Here is a 20,867-nt window from a genome sequence, read left to right as displayed (position 1 = left end):
AAACATTTTGGGGTGTTTCGGGAGGGTGGGGGATTTATTTTAAAGGGTCGGGGTGGGTTTTAGGGTGCCGGTTTTCCCGCCCTCCCCCCTCCCCCGATTTACGATTTTTTGACGATAAATCGGGGGAATTGTTATTGTATCGCGGCTCTAACGATTTTTGACGATTTAAAATATATCTGACGATTGTTTTAAATCGTCAAAAAACAATTCACATCCCTAGTAAAAACAGCTGCCAAGAAAGAGAAATGGTAGTGGTAGGTGCCACTATCTAGCACATAATCTGTGCTAGATAGTGGCAGAGACCCATACCATGGCACTTGAAGACGAGATAAAAGAGTAGGGATGTGCAGAGCAAAATTTTATGTTCATATTTTTTATGTCCGAAAGGGGGTCCCACTTGCGGCCAATATGGACATAAAAAAAATCCAATGAGTTGGGTATATGTACATATGTGCAAAAAAAAAATTTAAACCCCCTCACCCTCCTTAATCCCCCCCCCAGACTTACCACAACTCCCTGGTGATCGAGCGAGGAGTGAGGACGTCATTTCTGCAATCCTTGGCGAGAAGCATGTGACGTCGGTGGCACGTCGAGTGACGCGGCGTCACGTGATTCCCGGCTCGTTCGCGCCGGACGGCTCGTTCGGCCCAAAAAGAACTTTTGGCCAGCTTGGGGGGGCCTCCTGACCCCCCCAAGCTGGCCAAAAGTTCTTTTTGGGCCGAACGAGCCGTCCGGCGCGAACGAGCCGGGAATCACGTGACGCCGACGTCACGTGATTCCCGGCAAGTTCGCGCCAGACGGCTCGTTCGGCCCAAAAAGAACTTTTGGCCAGCTTGGGGGGGCCTCCTGACCCCCTCAAGCTGGCCAAAAGTTCTTTTTGGGCCGAACGAGCCATCCGGCGCGAACTTGCCGGGAATCACGTGACGTCGCGTCTGAGTGACGCGGCGCCACGTGATTCCCGGCGAGTTCGCGCCGGACGGCTCGTTCGGCCCAAAAAGAACTTTTGGCCAGCTTGGGGGGGTCAGGAGGCCCCCCCAAGCTGGCCAAAAGTTCTTTTTGGGCCGAACGAGCCGTCCGGCGCGAACGAGCCGGGAATCACGTGACGCCGGCGTCACTCGACGTGCCGCCGACGTCACATGCTTCTCGCCAAGGATTGCAGAAATGGCGTCCTCACTCCTCGCTCCATCACCAGGGAGTTGTGGTAAGTCGGGGGGGGGATTAAGGAGGGTGAGGGGGTTTATATTTTTATTTTGGCTCAACAATCGCGATTTCCCACATATCGAACATATCTATGTTCGATATGTGGGAAATCCGATCGTTTATGTCGAATCAATTTTTTAAGTAAAAAAAAAATATGAGTTGCGTTTTACTAATGCGGTCAATCCGAATGCACACCCCTATAAAAGAGTGTATGTGTGTATGAGTGTGTAAGAAAGTGCATGTGTGTATGTGTAAACACCTGTGTGTGCATGTGTTGTGTGTTTGTGAGAGAGAGTGAACATGTATGTATTTGAAAGCATGTGAGGGAATTTTTGAGAGAATAAACATGTGTGTTTATGTGAGAGAGAGGATAAAGTTTGTGTGGTTCCCCTCCCTGCAATCCATAAGCTCAAGATGACTGGCTATCAAAAGATCGCAGGTTTGGAGAGCAGATTTTTTCATTTTTATTAGTTTTAATTGTTGGGTATTATTTGATGTCTGATGTTTTGAAATATTTTATTAGTGTTGGGGAAATATTAGTACAAATTTATGTGCTGTTTTGAAATTTGTATTATTTTTATTACTATGGTTTTACTAGTATGGATGATGTTTTATAACTTTTATTTTAGTTTATGACTATATGCATAATACAGTCTGGCTTGTTGTGGTTTTGAGTTTAGTTTTTGTCTGCACATTTATTTTTCTACTTTGTGGTCTCTTTTTTGTTCTGGATTGGGTAAGTCTGTCTGTATTCTGCATGTGTGAGGTAGTCTGCTAGCACATGGATGGTCAACTGGCATCTTGAGAGCTTTATGTACTGGCTATGGCACCAGTGAGTTTCCTGGAGAATGTGGATTCCAAGAAAGAGTTGGAATGGGAAAGGGAGGGGCTGCTGCAGACAGTGGAAGGGCTGGCAGCAAGCAAGAACATTATATAATGTGTCAGTACTGGGACAAGCACATGAGCAGCAGCACTACAGCAGAATGTATGTATGTCTTTGTGTCAGAGAGAATGAGTGAGTGTGTTTGTGTCAGAAAGAATGTATGCGTATTTGTATCTGGGAGAGAGAGTTATTATGTGTATGTCTTTGTGTGTCAAAGAGACAGTGAATGTGTATGTCTATGAGAGATAGAATGAGTGTCTTTGTGGCTGAGAGTGTGTTTGTGTCTGACAGAGAAGGTGTGTGTCTGTGTCTGAAAGAGTGAGTGTGTGTCTGAAAGAGTATTTGTGTGTACGCGTGTCATTGAGAAAGTAAGTATGTATGTGTGTTTGTATCTGAGAGTGAATGTGTGTCTGTGAGAGAGAGAGAGAACTGTCCTTTTCTTATGTATATGTGTGTCTGTTCGGGGGTGGGGGGGAGGGCATTATCTCTCGCTCACCCATAAAAGGCTTGGCGGCTCTCTGCCTCTATGAATTCTGGTTTTGTGGCTCTCAACATGGGAAAAGGTTGGCCACCCCTGGCATACTCACTGAAAAATGTATTCACCTAAGCTCCACAGGAATCAATGTAGAAAATTCAAGCTTTCCCATACAAAAAAAATGCTTACTGCAGTGAGAAAATAAAGTCCCCGTGGCTAAGCAAGCTGCAGGGCATGAGGAATTACAATCTTTATTTTAAATTCTTTTCTGACAGCTGTCTTTTCTGTGAATTGATAGCATTTACAGGATGCTAGCCTCACACTTTTCTCTTACCTACACCATACAATCCTCAACTCTTGCATTGCTGTCATGACCTTACAATCCTACAACCCCCTTCCCCACAGGCAAGCAAGGATAAGGCTACTGGTCCATGGACCATCATTTGTCACAAACAAGGGTTCCATTACTGCATCATCTATCATGCATAATAGCATCCCCATCAGTAATGTCATAACAGACAGATGTACCTACATGTATCCCCCTTCTGCAAGCACCCTGCCATCTTTCACAATACAGCCACATACATTACTAGGATAGTGCCTTCTAGAATAGGAAGCCATTCAGTTTTCTTTTACTATTTCTAAAGTCTGTTTGGAATCACTAAAAACATTGGATGACTCTTAGCTGTAAACTATAACATGAGAGGGATACCAAGTGTACATAGGAAGCATAAAACAATGTGGAGCAAATTCAAATCATACTACCACTGAGAAAATACAAAGAAACATTTTATATAAAATAAAATATATTATAAAATACAAAAGGCAACACAGAATCACAAATAAATAGCATAATACATTATTATATATATATATAATTATATATCAAATATTAAAAACCAAACATGGATATATTTTGGTTTAAAATCTACATTAGACTGTGGCTTAATATAATAAAATTGCAATTAAAATTTGGGAATAAGGGGTAGATTTTATAATGTGTGAGTGCGCGCGCACATGGACGCACTAATTTTATAACATGCGCGTGCTGGGGCACACATGTTATAAAATCCATGAGCCGCACACGCACATGCGCGCCGGATTTGATAACCAGCATGCGTATGTGCGAGCGGCGCGCACAAGTGGGGATTTTTGCAGTTTCCACGCAGCTACGCATTCCGGCCTTCCCCAGTTCCCCATCCCCTTGCCTATACTCCCTCCCTCTTCCTCTCTCCTCCCCAGCCCCTAAACCCTAACTTATCTTTCCTTTTTTTTTTGTTGTACAACTTACTTCAGAGCCCGACCTGAAGTAAATTGCGTGCACCGGCAGCTGGCTGGCGTGCGAGTCTTCGGGACAGCGTTCAATGGCGTTGTCCCGGCCCACTCCCCGCCCCACCCCTCCCTGCCCAGAACACGCCCCCAGCCTGCCCCTTCAAGGAGGGCCGGCATTTGTGCATGTACCGGGCTTTACACGCTTGGCCGGGCCTTGCATGCGCCAAGCAAATTTTTGAAGGGGCCTGGCCACGCGCATAAAGCCCGGATTTTATGCATACAGGGCTTTTAAAATCCGGGCGTGTCTATTCACTTTTTATAGTCATCTGGGAACACTGCAATTAGCAGACTCTAGCAATATAGATGAAGATTTCAATTGAAATGAGGGTGCTCAGTTGAAGACTCAGGATGCAAATACATTCGCTCATTTGCAGCTGTCAGACTGAGGATCTTTGTGCACAAGTTACTGTAAATGTAAATGGACTGTGCAAGTAATAAGTTTTAAACAAAAAATACATATTTTGTATGGATCATTGATATTGATAGAAAAAAATAATTGTAGAATTTTTTTGCATCTAAAATATTTAACAGTCTAGTAAGAGAATGAACAAATAGAGGTACAGCTAATTTACATTGAACTAGTGGCAGATCAAATACAATTAGCTGAAACTAGCTAAAGACAGTAATCTACCTATTGCTATGTGCATATAATAGTGTTCCAGTCTGAAGGGGGAATGAAAAAACAGTCTGAAGGGAATCTTCACTGAAACCATGTCATACTATTTTTTTCCATATATATCCCCCATTTTTTCATTCCCTTGTGTTCTGATGCCTTATTTGCATTGCTTATTTGAACAGTTTTCTTATATTTTTTAAATTTTTTCCCCTTTTTGTTGTGCATAATGGGGTAGATTTTCAAAGGTTACGCATGTAATATACGTGCATAACCCCTGAAAACCTATCCCTGCGCACGCCAAGCCTATTTTGCATAGGCTCAGCAGCACGCGCAAGCCCCGGGATGCGCGTATGTCCCAGGGCTTTCAAAAATGGGCAGTCCAGCTGTAGGACCATGGGCATGGTCCGGGGGCTGTGCCAGGGATGGCGCACCGGTGTGCGCAAATTATGCCTGCCCCATCAAATAAGGTAGGGGGGGATTTAGGTAGGGCCAGGGGGTGGGTTAGATAGGGGAAGGGAGATAAAGGTGAGGGAGATTGAAAAAAAAGTTCAAGTTTGGGCAAGGTTCTCTCAACCTAGCTTGAGGGACTCTCTAACTGGGCAACATCAAGCTAGGTTGAGAGAACATTGCCCAAATCTCATCTTGGAGTGAGTTTCCTCACTCCGAAGGCCAGCAAATCTTCACAAGAGACCACTGTTCTGTTCGTAAGTGTCACGTAGAATGTCAAAGTGGCCCCTAACCCCCTACACACTTACCTAAACCCCACCTCGAGTTACTAGGTGGGCCTACCATATGGATACAAATACCTACCTATGGGCCATGACATTATGGCCAGTCTGTCTTTCTCTCTCTCTCTCTCTCTCTCTCTCTCTCTCTCTCTCTCTCTCTCTCTCTCACTCTCCTCCTCCCCCCCCCCCCCCCCCCCCCAAGGCTCTGGACCCATCAATTCACCTGAAATATTCCTTACAGGAGACATCACAAATGGCAATGAAACCTTATCGCACAGCCTAACACAATCCAAAGAGGTGTAGTTAAAATCAGCATTATGGCTGTGCAATAGCTCTTTGCAGACAGGCTAACTCAGCCCACTCTCTGCCCCTAACTCCTCCTATTTTATGAATTTGCATCACACCATACGATATGGTGCGATCACATACGTTAAACACGTTTTCGCATGCGGTAAGGGCCTATCACATGCGTTAAAGGCCTATCGCATGTGTTAACAGGGCTTTTCGCATGCGATAAGCCCTTAACGCATGTGAAAATGCCTTATCGCATTTTGATAAATGACCCCCTTAGTTCTTAGACTTCTGGCATTGGTATACAGACATTTGAAAGTGTGTTTTTTGTTTGTATTAACAGCATGATTTTTCAGTTGACAGGGCTAATTTGGAATCTTTTAGCTCGGGTTATTCTTTACTTTTATTTATTTATTTATTTATTGTTTTTATATACCAACATTCGATCGAGATATCACATCGGTTTATATTCAGGTACTGTAGGTATTTCTCTATCCCCAGAGGGCTTATAATCTAAGTTTTTGTATTTGAGGCAATGGAGGGTAAAGTGACTTGCCCAAGGTCACAAGGAGCAACAGCAGGACTACTTTTTTTTTTATTGGGATGCCCTAACTCTCCTGCTTCCTCTGACCCATGCGCTGCTGAGTCACTGTCAGCTTTCCCCTTTGTTGTAGTTTAAAAGCTGCTCTATCTCCTTTTTAAAGATTAGCCCCAGGAGCCTGGTTGCACCCTGATTAAGGTGGAGCCCATTCCTTCAGAAAAGACTCCCCCTTCCCCAAAATGTTCCCCAGTTCCTTACAAAAGTGTATCCCTATTCCTAGCCCCATCGACTTATTCATGCATTGAGGCTCCACAGCTCTGCCTGCCTCTGGGGACCTTTGCATGGAACAGGGAGTATTTCAGAGAATGCTACTCTGGAGGGTCTGAATTTCAGCTTTCTACCTAAAAGCCTAAATTTGGCTTCCAGAACCTCCCTCCCACATTTTCCTGTGTCTTTGACACCCACATGTAAAACAATAGCTAGCTCCTCCCCAGCATTGTCTAAAATCTTACTTAGGTAATGTGTGAGGTTTGCCATCTTTGCACCAGGCAGGCATGTTACCAGGAAACCCTGATGTCCACCAGCCACCCAGCTATCTACTAGGGATGTGCAGACAAAAGGTTTATGTTCATAAGTCCATAAGTCGAAAAGGGGGGTCAATTTCGGTCAATATGGACATATGGAGAATTCCATAAGTTGAGTCTATGTCCATACGTGCACCGGTTCCCTAAATAAAAATTTAAACCCCTCACCCTCCTTAATCCCCCCCCAAGACTTAACAAAATTCCCTGGTGGTCCAGCCGGGAGTCAGAAAGCCATTCTTCTATTCCTTTGCGAGGAACACGTGACGTCCGCGTCACGTCGGAGTGACGCGGCCGTCACGTGGTCCACCACGGTTCCGCTCCCGTACCCCTCGTTGGACACAAACGGAACTTTTGGCCAGCTTGGGGGGGGCCTCCTGACCTCCCCAAGCTGGCCAAAAGTTCCGTTTGTGTCCAATGAGGGGTCCGGGAGCGGAACCGCGGTGGACCACGTGACGTCCGCGTCACATCGGAGTGACACGACCGTCACGTGGTCCTCGCAAAGGAATAGAGGAATGGCTTCCTGACTCCCCACTGGACCACCAGGGAATTTTGGTAAGTCTTGGGGGGGATTAAGGAGGGTGAGGGGTTTAAATTTTTATTTAGGATCAACGATCACGATTTCCAACGTATTCAACATAGCTATGTTGAATAAGTTGGAAATCCGATCGTTTTCGCCTCATCACTTTTTTAAGTTAAAAAAAAAAAATAAGTAGCGTTTTACATATAAGTTCAAAACGAATGCACACCCCTACTATCTACATTCCTAATAACTGAATCACCCACTATGATGGTGGACCTAACCCTTCCCTCCTGGGCAGTAGCCCTGGGAGACAAATCCTCAGTGTGAGAGCATTACCTGGAGAGCAGGTCCCAGGTTGATGCTCTCTGACCAGGAGACCTTCCTCCTCTAAGGCAGCTAACTTTAAGATGGATGGGGCTCTGGTAAGTATGGAATATATTAACACATCCTCTGAATGATTATTAACTTGTTAAAATATGCTGTAGCAAAATAAATTGTAAACAAAAATAACCAAAGTTGATTGCATGGTTTGGAAATTTACCAGTAAAGAGTCATTTGGTGTCTTTCTGTAAACTGCTTGTGACTTGTTAGTGAATTCCAAACAGTGCTTTTGGCAGGTTTCCCTTAGATTTGTCATAATACAATTTGGTTCCAATAATCCAGTCTCAGCAGAACCAGAAAACCAATTGTTATTGCAATCTTGTCAAATACTCCTTCCTGAATAGCAACCAATTTATTGCAGATACTAGACATTTGCCGTGAATTTATTGTGGCATGTGGAAGAAAGGTGCATATGGTAGAATCATTCTGTGACTTCCTATAACACCAAATTATATTGAGATATTTTGGCATGCTTTCCAATTGCTTTAGATCTATTAAATCTTAATTCAGATAGCTTTACGAGTTCTGCTCTTTAAGGACGAAAGGAGGCACAGCACTGCAATTTTGTTTTCCAAGGTCTCCTCAAAACTAATGAAAACATGTAGTCAAATTTTAGATTAAAAAAAGATTTGCACCTTTTATGTGCTAACAAAGCAAAAGCAAAATGAAGCCACCCCGAATTATCACAGTCTATGGGGTTTAATAGAACAGTACCCATCACAGATAAATAATTAACAAGCCCTTCTAGTTTGCTAGCTCTTCACATATTTTAAAGTCTGCAGTTTTCCGCCTTTCTGCCCCCTTGCTGGCACAATTAAAGTTTATTGACAGTAAATATCATAAATTTTTATTTTCTCAGTAGAGATCCTTGACGCTAAGGACTGTGCTATAGCCATGGCTCTTCTGGAGAACAAACTTTCAATAATTACTTACAGTACTGCTGAATATTAAGTAAAGTGAATATTAACAGTCATATTAAGATTAAAACAATATGAGCTCAGGATGCTGGCAATTTTGCAAATTAGCAATTATTAAAGCAATAGCTTAATATTATAGTTGCTATTTTGAAGAGAAGTATTTATTACTTTGAAATGGCTGAAGGTGAGGTGTTCAGAACATAAGAAATGCCATGCTGGGTCATAGCAAGTTCCATCAAGCCTAGCATTTTGTCTGCAATAGTGGCCAGTCTAGGTCACAAGTAGCTGTGAGATCTCCAATAGTTGATCTATTTCTTGTATCATTCCCAGGGATAAGCACTGGCTTTTCCATGTCTACCAGGTTAATAACTGTTCATGGACTTTTCCTTCAGTAACTTGTCCTATCCTCTTTTGAACTCCACTATGTTAGTTGCCTCTGGCAATAGAGTCCATTTGTTGATTGTGTGCTGAGTGAAAATATATTTCCTATAATTTATTTTAAATCTACCAGTTGCTGGTTTCATACAGTGTCCCCTAATCCTAGTGTTGTTTAAAAGGGTAACTAACTGTTACCTATTTACCCACTGCAGCCCATTCATGATTTTATAAATTTCAATCATATGCCCCCTCAGTCATCTCTTTTCCAAGCTAAAGAGTCCTAATGTATTTAGCTTTTTTCCATAGGAGAACTTTTCCATCCCCTTTATAATTTCTGTCAGTCTGATCTGTCTTTTTGAATTTGGGGTAACCAGAATTGCATATAATATTCAAGGAGTTGGATGCACCATAGATCTATACAAAGGCATTATGATATTCTCAGTTTTGTTCTCTGATCTTTTCCAAATAATTCCTAACATTCTATTTGCCTTTTTATCCGCTGACACAAATTGAGCTGAAGATTTCAAGGTTTTGTTCACAAGGACTCTGAGACCCTTTTCCTGGTTAGGGACTCCTAACCCGGAGCCCAGCATCATATACTTATAGTTGGGATTACTTTTCTCTACAAGCATTAGTTTGCACTTATGCACATAAAACTGCAGCTGCCATTTAGAAACCCAGTCTTCTAGTCTCCCAAGGTCCTTTTGCAGTTCTTCATAATTTGCTGCCATTCTAATGACAGAAAACAATTTTGTAATATCTGCAAAATTAGTCATCTTGCTCCTCAGTCCTTTCTCCAGATCATTTATAAATCTGCTAAATAACACAGGTCCCAATGCAGATTTTTGGGGCACTCCATTAATAACTTCCTCCATTCAGTAAACTGTCTATTTAATACTACCCATTGTTTTCTGTCTTTTATCCAATTAACTATGCACAATACAACACTGCCTCTGATCCCATGACTTCCCAATTTCTCATGAAGTCTCTCATGAGGGACTTTGACAAGTGCCTTCTGAAAATCCAAATATACTATATCAACTGGCTCAAGTTTGTCTACATGTTTATTCACTCCCTCAAAAATATCTAGTAAATTGGTGAGACAGGATTTCCCTTTGCAAAACTATGCTGACTCTCCTCAAGCATGTCTATCTATGTGGTCAGTATAGAAAATTTGCTTTTAATAATAGCTTGAACCAGTGTTAAGCTAACCAGTCACGCCTGGAGCCCTTTTTAAAAATTGGTGTCACATTTACACCCTCCAGTCTTCTGGTACCATGGCAGTTTTAAATGATAGGTTACAAACCACCAGAAACAGGTCTACAATTTCATTTTTTAATTCTTTCAGAACTCTGGCTTGAGTACCATCTGGTTCCAGTGACTAGTTTTTCTATAGACAGAGTTATTATTTCCTCTAGTTTCTCAGTGATTCCATCTAGTCACTCAAAATCATCACCATCAACAAATATTTCCAGTGTTGGTATGACCTCAGCATCCTCCCTCAGTAAAGGCTTAGGGCATGATTTTCAAAAGCAATTACTAAAGTAAAACTGTATTTTACTCAAGTAAGTGGGCTTTTCAAAATTGCTACAGTATATGCCATTGAATTGTCCAAAGGATTTACTCAAGAACGAGCACTTTACTCAATAAAATGGTTTCTGAAAATTGCTATGATAGCAGTTACATTTACATTCACAACTCCTTTGAAAATTATCTCCATAGAGTCATTTTCAAAGGAGTTGTGGGGTGGATTTTCAAAGGGTTACACACGTATATTAGTGCATAACCCCGAAAACCCGCTCCTGCACGCGCCAAGCCTATTTTGCATAGGCTTGGTGATGCTCGCAAGCCCCAGGACGTGCGTATGTCCCGGGGCTTGAAAAAAGGGGCGGGGCATGGGTGGTCTGGGGCAGGGAGGGGGCCTGCTAGGCCAGGGAATTGTGTGCATGTAACCTACGCCTGCCCAGAGGCAGGCGCAACTTAAATAATAAAGTTAGGGGGGATTTAGGTAGGGATGGGGGCAGGTTAGATAGGGGAAGGGAGGGGAAGGTGCGGGGGGAGGTGAAAGGAAAATCCCTCTGAGGCTGCTCCGATTTTGGAGCAGCCTCAGAGGGAATGGGGAAAGCCATCAGGGCTCCCCTAGGGCTTGGCGCATGCAAGGTGCACAAGTGTGCACCCCCTTGTGCGCGCCAACCCTGGATTTTATAACATGCGCGTGGCTGCGCACGCATGTTATAAAATGGGGCATAGATTTGTGCGCGCCGGGTTGCGCACACAAATCTACACCCGCACATAGTTTAGAAAATCTGGCCCTATGTGCGTCAATATAACATACTATTGTAACAATTTTCATAAGCCACTTACTTGAGTAAATCCTATGGACAATTCAATGGCATATATTGTAGCAATTTTCAAAAGCCCACTTATTCGAGTAAATAGAATTTACTGGAGTAAAACCCAGTTTTATTCGAGTAAATACTTTTTAAAATCAGGCCCAAAGGCAACAAATTCATTTAGATTTTCTGCTTTTTCCTTCTCTTCCCTGGCCACCCATTTTACTCCTCAGTCATCATGTGGCCCAACCAACTCCTTCACAGGCTTTTTGCTTTGATTGTACTTGAACAAAGTTGTATTACTTGTTTTTTACCTCTACGGCAAGCTTTGGTTCATCTTCTCTCTTAGCCAGCTTAATTACTTTGTTACATCTAACTTGCTAGTACTTATGTTCTTCCCTATTTTCCTCATTGGGGTATGCTCTTCATTTTTTTAATGATGCCCTATTGGCTTTAATTGCCTGTTTTTCCTCACTATTAACTAGGGATGTGAATCGTGTGCCCGATCGTTTTAACGATCGAAATCATCTGGCAGGAGAAGAAAATCATTTTTGGCACGATTTTTTAGTTAAAAAAATCGGTTTTTCCGATTAGTGCGCACTAACAGGAGTTAATGCGCACTAACCGGTAGTTAGTGTGCACTAACAGAAAATGATACAATTTGACACTTTTCAGGTCAGTTAAGGTCAGTTTAGGAATGAATATGTATTCCTATTGGCTGCCCTCTTATTTATTCATGTTACCAAGGTTCCCACTGACAATATATGGGGGATAGGAAATGGAAACAGTTGGTAGCTTGATAAAAAAAGTAATGTGATCAGTCAATGTGACTAGAACTTGTGCCCTAGCCCTGATACCGGGAGTGTTGTGATCTTCCTCCATGCAGTGCCGTATCCCTGATACTAGGAGTGTTGTGATCTTCCTGCATGCAATGCCCTATCCCTAATACCAGGAGTGTTGTGATCTTCCTGCACACAGTGCCCTATCCTTGATACTGGGAGTGTTGTGATCTTCCTGCACACAGTGCCCTATCCCTGATGCCGGGAGTGTTGTGATCGTCCTGCACTCAGTGCCATATCCCTGATACTGGGAGTGTTGTGATCTTCCTGCACACAGTGCCCTATTCCTGAAGATCGGGGGGACAACTTAGAATAAACGTCAGGAAATATTTCTTCATGGAGAAGGTGGTGGATGCCTAGAATGCCCTTCCAGAGGAGGTAGTGAAGATGAAAACAGTCAAATAATTCAAATGGTCATGGGATAAACACTGTGGGGTAGCTTTTTAAAAAAAGCGTGTTCGCGTACTTTTGTTTGCGCACCAGGAGCAAACAAAAGTACGCTGGATTTTATAAGATACGCGCGTAGCCGCTCATATCTTTTAAAATCCTGGATCGGTGCACGCAAGGCTACCGATTTTGGGCAGCCGGCGCGCGCCAAGCCGCGCAGCCTGTCACCGTTCCCTCAGAGGCCGCTCCGAAATCAGAGCGGCCTCGGAGGGAACTTTATTTCACCCTCCCCTCACTTTCCCCTCCCTTCCCCTACCTAACCCACCCCCCAGCCCTATCTAACCCCCCCCTACCTTTATCCATGGATTTATGCCTCCCGGAGGGAGACGTAAATCCACGCGCGCCAGCGGGCTGCTGGCGCGCCGAGACTCGACCCGGGGGCAGTTCCGGAGGGTGCGGCCATGCCCCCGAAATGCCCCGGGCCGAAACCACGCCCCCGGGCCGCCCCCGAAACGTCGCGCCCCGCCACCAAAATGCCGCGTCGTTCTGCCCCGCCCCCGACACGCCCCCTTCTGAAAACCCCGGGACCTACGCGTGTCCCAGGGCTCTGTGCGCGCCGGCGGCCTATGCAAAATAGGCGCGCAAGGCCCTGCTCGCGTAAATCCGGGCGGATTTACGCGAGCAGGGCTTTTGAAATCCGCCCGTGTAGATCCCTAAAGACTAGTGGATGGAAATGAAGAAAAGGGTGCATGGGATTAACTTGCTGGTACAGCGTTTACTACTTCAACCAATAAGCCTTGAAGTTTTTAATGCACCTGCAACATTGCTCTCTGTTTCAATGGCAGGGGGGAAAGGTGAGTTGGATTCAGACAATGACCAATGAGGGGCCCAACTTTTACCATCTAAGGAACTGATAAGCATGGGGGTAACATGCATGGAACAGCAGTTACTAACCTTAACAGAAAGCAAGGGATTACTACCCTTAACCAATAAGCCTTGATGCTTTTGACACAACTGCAACATCATCACTGTCTGCTTGGACAGTGGTGGGGAATGGGGGCAGGGGTGGAAGATAAATTGGATTCAGACAACAATCAATGTGGCCCTGATTTTTAGGGTCTGGGGAATTGATATGCAGACATAAGGGAAATACACAGAGCTGCTTCTAAGGCCAAGTCCATAAGCAAAGCATGTCAAGCAGCACTGTTGGAATTTACAAGAAGGCTTATCACGCAATAGAAATGTTGCTAGCAGTAAATTTTTATGGATTTTCATAAGGCTTGGAGATAACTGCACGGAGCAGCAGTGCTTGTTTAAGAGAATCATGTGGGTAGCCTGTACGGTATGGCAGATACTATCATAAGAAGCTGGCCTGGCAGGCTGGATAGACCATTTGGTCCTTTTCTGCAGCCATTTCTATGTTACTATGTTATGTTATAATATTGCTTTTTGTAGATGTGTAAAGCTGATCTGAATTTTTCCAAAAGAAAATATCTGCATCTCTTTGCTTGTAGGTTATTAATATTTCATTAGTTTTCAAGCTACAATAGTTTTCCCTGAAGGTGCCATTAATAAAATACCATGAAAATCAGCAAGATAACGGGGAAAGTGACTAAATTACAAACATGTTTAATTATCTTGATTTCATACCTTGCTGAGCCCTTGTTTGAATTTTAAAAATGTTTAATTGAGCACTTTGATAGCTGTGGTTGGTCTTCCAGCTTTATTATAACTACCCATAATTGTTTCCTATATTCACATTTTACATATTCTTAATTTTTTCCAAGTTTTCTGTATGCTTCATAATTCAAAATATGTAGAGTAACTGCTAAAATATATCAAATGATATAACAGAAAGCTGTACATCACAAGGTCTTACAACTAGTAATTACAATAAACAAACCTTACCATAGGTCAATTAACTTGAACTATGTATGGAAAAAAAAAAAAAAGAACACTACTAACAGTCATATTATATAATTTCTAAATTATTTGCAGCTTCTGATATCTTTTCTGAGACCAGCATATAAATTAACCAAAGATGATATTTTACATAAACTTTCAAGATTCTTCAAATGTCAGCTGCAAAGAAGTAAAATAGAAGGTACACTTTCTATCAGGAGTAGCCTAGTGGTTAGAGCAGTGGGCTAGAAACCAGGGTTCAAATTCTGCTAATGCTTCTTGTGATCTTAGGTAAGTCACTTCACTCTCCATTGCCTCAAGTACAAACTTAAGAGTAAATTTTCAAATAGGTTTCACACATAAAAAATAGCATAGATGTGTTTAAGTAGTAGGGATGTGCAGACAAAAAGTTTTCGTTGAATCGTTGATACGTTTTCGTGGGGTGTCGATTTCGTTCAATATGGACTTATGGAGAATTCCATAAGTTGAGGATCTGTCCATACTTTTCCCGGTTCCCTAAATAAAAATTTAACCCCCCCCACCCTCCTTAATCCCCCCCCCCAAGACTTACCAAAACTTCCTGGTGGTCCAGCGGGGTGTCAGGAAGCCATCCCTGCACTCCTTTGCAATTTCCTCACGGCGCCGATAGCCTGTGTCACAGGGGCTGCCCGTGCCATTGGTCAGCCCTTGTCACATGGTCACCGGCGCCATCTTGTGCTCCTACCACGTGACAGGTAGGTCATGTGGCAGGAGGTCGCTCCGGGACCCCCGCTGGACCCAACCGGAACTTTTGGCCAGCTTGGGGGGGGGGCCTCCTGACCCCCCCAAGCTGGCCAAAAGTTCCGGTTGGGTCCAACGGGGGTCCCGGAGCAGATGCGCGGAGGAGCACATGACGCCAGCGTCACTCCGCTCCGGCGTCACGGGCTCCTCCGCTCCCGGACCCCCGTTGGACCGAACCGGAACTTTTGGCCAGCTTGGGGGGGTCAGGAGGCCCCCCCAAGCTGGCCAAAAGTTCTGGTTGGGTCCAACGGGGGTCCCGGAGCGATCTCCTGCCACATAACCTACCTGTCACGTGGTAGGAGCACAAGATGGCGCCAGTGACCATGTGACCGGGGCTGACCAATGACACCGGCAGCCCCTGTGACACAGGCTATCGGCGCCATGAGGAAATCGCAAAGGAGTGCAAGAATGGCTTCCTGACTCCCCGCTGGACCACCAGGGAGTTTTGGTAAGTCTTGGGGGGGTCAGGAGGTTGGGGGGTTTAAGTGTTTATTTAGGTTCAACGTATTCAACATAGCTATATTGAATAAGTTGGAAGTCGCGATGCGTTGCGCATCATCACTTTTTTTAAGTTTGAAAAAAAATATGTTGCGGAGTGCAAATGCGTTCAAAACGAATGCACACCCCTATTAAGTAGCATATACTCATGTATATGCCATTTTAAAATCATCAAGAGTACATTTCACACATACATTTTGGCATGGAAAAAAAGGCGGGATTCAGAAATATGCATGGTAATTTCTATATTGTAAGAGATATACATGTATACATTACCAAACTTATTTGAACACGTTTTCACCTGTCAATTGAATCCCACAAATGAAATTAGGCTTTTCTCTGTTGTCAGCAGATTTTGGGTGGGAGGTCTGGGTGAACTGGAGAGGTTTAGGGTGAAGTGCTAGTGGGACTAGATGGACTTGGTAAACTGGTGGTATTGGCAAACCGGTGATTCTGAATATACCTGCAAGTATTTTCACAATAGTACATGCATTCTTTATAAAATACCTACTTTCACATACATATTAGAGTTATTATGCCTAAAGTATATGTGTTTATGCTTATAATATAGGTGGAGAAAATAGGTGTTTTCTTGTAGTGGGAATATCCATATGCATTGAAATATATGTACAAACTTTTGGAGCCTGGTATTTTATAAACTGTGCAGCTCCCGCCACACGGTTTATAAAATCCTGTATTAATCTTTGTGCATCCACATTTGAACGTGAATGACGTACTACAGATAGATTTGAAAGTTAGGCTCTTGGGTCAATTTTCAAAATGTTACACATTTAAAAATTTGCACATATACACAATGATGGTAAATGTCAAACGGGAGCATGAGCATCCAAATGCACATGCTCTTCAGCCCATGCCCATCCACGTATATGCACACATTCTAAAACAGCTTGGCCATGTGTAAATTTGCACTCAGTTTTAAATGCATGTGCGCAAATCCAGCTTCTACCGCATAAGTGGGGAAATTTTACAAGATGCCATTCCAAGTTTTCCCAATTTGCCCAGTTAAGTGATAGGACTGCCATAACTTCAGAGTAGCTGCCATATTCTTTATTCAATGAATCTTTTGTTGCATCCAGTCCTCTGCCATGAATTGCTGCTTGTCATATCAGGCATTTCATTTGTACAAGGATCCCCCTGAATACTGAGATCTTTACTAGTCTCTGCACTTTAAGCAATGAAAGTGAAGCTTTGTAATTTTTGTTGATAAGAGCTCTTTGGGGTAAAAAAAAAAAAAAAAATAGTGAGCAGCAAAAATGGCCGCCCTGAAGGACTTCACCTCCCAGAAGCCCTAGTTATTGGCTTCTAAGCCAGAGTTCTGACAGCAGTAGAGGGAGTAGGGTGGAGCTACCTAGGCTTGCAGCAATAGGCTAGAAGCTGTATAAAGACAGAGAAGCTGGTAGAAGCAAGAAGAAGAGGAAAAGGAGGCAGCTGATGCACAGCTTAGGACTGTTCCAGGATAGAACAACTTTCAGGGCAAGAAGCAGCGTCAGAGCCAGACTTCAATGGTAGCAAAAAACTAAAGGATATGACTTTTATTATCAAATGCTTGTAAAAGTAAACTTTTAACTTCCTAGTTAAATCAAGTAAATGGGAATTTGGCTTGGGAAGAAATGTCATGAAGCTAAGAAGATTTTTTTGCTTGTATTTTGGGATACTTATGTTGCAGCCCTACATGTCTGGAAATATCCGTATGTTGAGATACTTTAGCAAATTTGTTCTTTAAAGATTGCAGAGAAGGTTTCTCTCTACCAGTATGGAATTTTGGGCTGCCTAGAAGCAGGCTTGTAAGGGATTAATAAGTGAAGCAATTACCTATTTTCCTGAGTTGCCAAGAAATTGGAAAGTAAAGTTGCAGTTCTCTGGAAAGTTTTTGGGTTTTTTTCTGAAACTTTGGGGCTGCACAGAGGCATTATTACCTTGCTTTAATCGCTGTGCTGATATAGACACACAGTGAGTGACAGCAACCTCCTGATTGTTTGTTTTTCTTAATATTGTTTTTTCTTGAAACTGCAGCAGAAGTAGCTCAGCTATGTTTAAATCTTTTACTTGACTAGATGTAAAGAGCCAAGAGGCATCTGGGTTTAGGGACTGGACTTAATAATTATGCATGAGTTTAATTACTGACCCTGGTATGCTGTTCCTCAATTCAGGAAAGAGGAATCTCCCCATCAAAATAACTAGGCTATGAAAAATGAGAACTTTGAAGATTATCTGGATTAGTTAATAGTGAAACAACAGGCCCTAGTTACTGGCACCATTCTTTCTTTTTCTTTCAGGTGCAAAGAAAAATAATTACTACCAAAGAAGGGAAGTCTGCTAATTTGGGAGCTGGCTCTTAAGCCTGGCTAAGTGAAGCCATCAGCAATGGGATATCAATTGCTGCACCTAGAGCATGAAGAACTGCAAAGCTACATGGGAAATATTGTGTATGGGGTTTTTTTTCTCAGTTGAAAGCTAACCAGATAAATTGAAAGTATTGTTTTGTTTTGATAAGAGTGTTTCTTGCTGAGGGAAAAGGAGAATAATGAGTTAAAAATGATTAACCAGCCTTGTATGGAAGAAAGAAATAAAGTTATATGTATTTAGATACTTACTAGTCCTGAACTCTGACTGGAAACCCACATTAAGAAAACCTTCTTCCCTAGGAACAAAGGGTCACTAAGGGAAAGCAAGAGTCTCAAGATCATGCAATAGTGTGCATCAGGAATAAGACTGTTAATAAGAATTCAAGTGCTGCTGTTACTCCAGAAGCATAACAGAACCACATATTGAAGAAGATCTAGCAAGGAATAATAAAGCAAGTAGAAGAGTAGGGGAAATATGGAAAGTACTTTTTCCCCCTGATGGATTGGATTGATTGACGCAGTGATTTGTTACATCTCAAATTCAGTAGTAGGTACAAAAATAAGACCATTTTACTCGTTCATTTTCTGGAATATCAGTAAATCAAGAATTCACTGAGGCAAAATAAGATGAAATCTTAAGAATTTTTTCTGGGAAAAATGTCAAACTTTTCCCATATCCCACTCTATCCCCCAACTGCCATGATATTAGGGGGCAATTCAGCAAGATAAGATATTGCATACATTCTAAAGCTCTTGAGGATTATTATCAGCACACAATTTTCTTTTTGGAAAAAACAATTTCATTATATCATCATTTAATTTCTTGTATTGAACCAGAAACTCTCGATAAACTTGAAGTGAATCAGCAGTTGGGTAGTGCCACCAACAACACTCCAATTTCTGCAGTGAGCATTGTGCTTTTCCATGTTCTGGAATAAACCAGTTCATTCCCTTAGATGGATATCTGTTATAGGGTTTAAACAAGGCAACCTTGTCCAGAACTCCTGGTAAGATCTCTAACCACAGCTGAGTGGCAGACTCAAAATCCGGAAGCTCAAAGGTGGGTAGAGCATTTGTCAAAGTTCCCCATGTTGTTCAATATCAATGTGCCCCCTTTTTATAAGATCATAGTGACACTATCAATGGTAGGATATGAAAAAGGTAATTAAAAAATGATAAGATTAAGGGACTTCAGTTACTTCAAGATTTAGCAGATGAGCATGTAAAATTGTACCATTAACAAAAACCAAACTTAAAGTATGCCCCCATTTATGAGTTGGATTATGAATGACTTGTTCCCAACTTAAACTTAACATGCAGTCCAAAAATTACTCACAGATAGGGTACAATTGATCATCGTCATGCAGATTGAAATCCCCAATAATGAGCATCTTAATAAGGTCTGCCTTGGATTGGCCACAATTGCTTAATAGGAGAAAAATTACTATGCAAAAGGCCTGAAGGACAACAGGTGAGACTTAAACTAAGGTCTTTAGAAAACAAGACCAACATTTCATAGAGTTCCTTCCCCCATATTTGCCACAGTCATTTTCAATATATTCTTATATTTGATAAGCAGCCTGTCACCCCTGCCATTCCCATGGGGCTGGGAAGCTATCACACACCTAGGTAATTCAATTTGATTTAAAAGTACAATAGCAATGTTAGTTAAATATGGTTCTGTAATGCACAAAATGTCAGGTTGCCAGGCTGTTATTAAGTCATGTATCACTGGAATCATTTTCTTTAATAATTGAGCATTTATCAAAAAGATTATTAAATTAGATTTCACAGACTCTCATCTATTGGGATGACAATTTAATGGAACAAGACATGATGGCTATCACTCATTAAAAACAGGTGATTTAAATCCCAAATTATCATACCTGCCTTGGTCATATATTACAGGAATCTTAGACGAGAACAACAATTGGAAGCATCAGAGGAAAAATTAGCAGGACAGCACTCATCTCCACTCATCACACATAAATGAGCTCCTATAGTATCTGAATGTAATCAACTTTGAAATGTAACAAAAGGCAGAATATAAATAAAAATATATTATTAACTAATACTTAGGAATTTTAAAATGTTTCAAGTAAGGCAGCAGAAATAAAGGTCAACAAATAAGTTGCAGGTGATTCCTTTTTTGTTGGAGAAATTTAATATGAAGACAAGAAGAAGGGATTCCTAGATATAAGATCACAAAAAGAAGCAATAGAGACAAATTTGATATTTTGAAGAATCAAATTAGTACTCTTCTTTAAGAGAAAGAAATGCTGAAGTCCTCATCCATGAAATTCTGATTTAACAGAAAGCAAAAGTCCCTCTTTTGGCCTGCATGGTTAGCCAAGGTCTTGCTGAAGATTGTAATTTTAAAAACTTCAAAGAGACAGCCTCCTTTTCCCTGAATTTCTTTCATAATTTTACCCTTGCTTAGAAATCATTCATAACTGATAACCAGTGCAGCAATATCTTTAGAGTTTCACTTTTCTGATGGGATGTGATAGTGTTCAGTAACCAGGGGATCATTAGCATGTCTAATCTAAGTGTCAATAACATGATGGTCTACAAGCTCCACAGGCTCTTTAAGTGGTCACTTAAAGGTAGTTTTTAAAAGGGCCATGCGTGTGCTCATAAATGCGCATCTCAAAATGTGCACTATTTTATAACTTATGTGTGAAGAGTATTTTATAACCTATGAACGTGAAGAGTATTTTTATAACCTAAGGGCCAGATTTTAAAACTTACGCGTGGGCATAGATTTGTGCACAAATCTGCGCCCGATTTTATAACATGTGCACTTTGCACGCGCCGAGCCCTAGGGGAGCCCCGATGGCTTTCCCTGTTCCCTCCGAGGCCGCTCTGAAATCAGACGGCCTCAGAGGGAACTTTCCTTCTACCCTCCCCCACCTT

General features: G+C 42.2%; 1 protein-coding gene across 4 annotated transcripts in view; it reads right to left on the bottom strand.

Moving 5' to 3' along the window:
* The window catches only part of ERBB4 (erb-b2 receptor tyrosine kinase 4), a 2,403,189-nt gene that overhangs the window by 997,814 nt on the left and 1,384,508 nt on the right, over positions 1–20,867 (bottom strand). The window lies entirely within an intron of this gene.

The sequence above is a fragment of the Rhinatrema bivittatum genome, chromosome 6 (assembly GCF_901001135.1).
Source record: "Rhinatrema bivittatum chromosome 6, aRhiBiv1.1, whole genome shotgun sequence".
Lineage (NCBI taxonomy): Eukaryota > Metazoa > Chordata > Amphibia > Gymnophiona > Rhinatrematidae > Rhinatrema > Rhinatrema bivittatum.
This window is presented reverse-complemented; position numbering and strand designations above follow the sequence as displayed.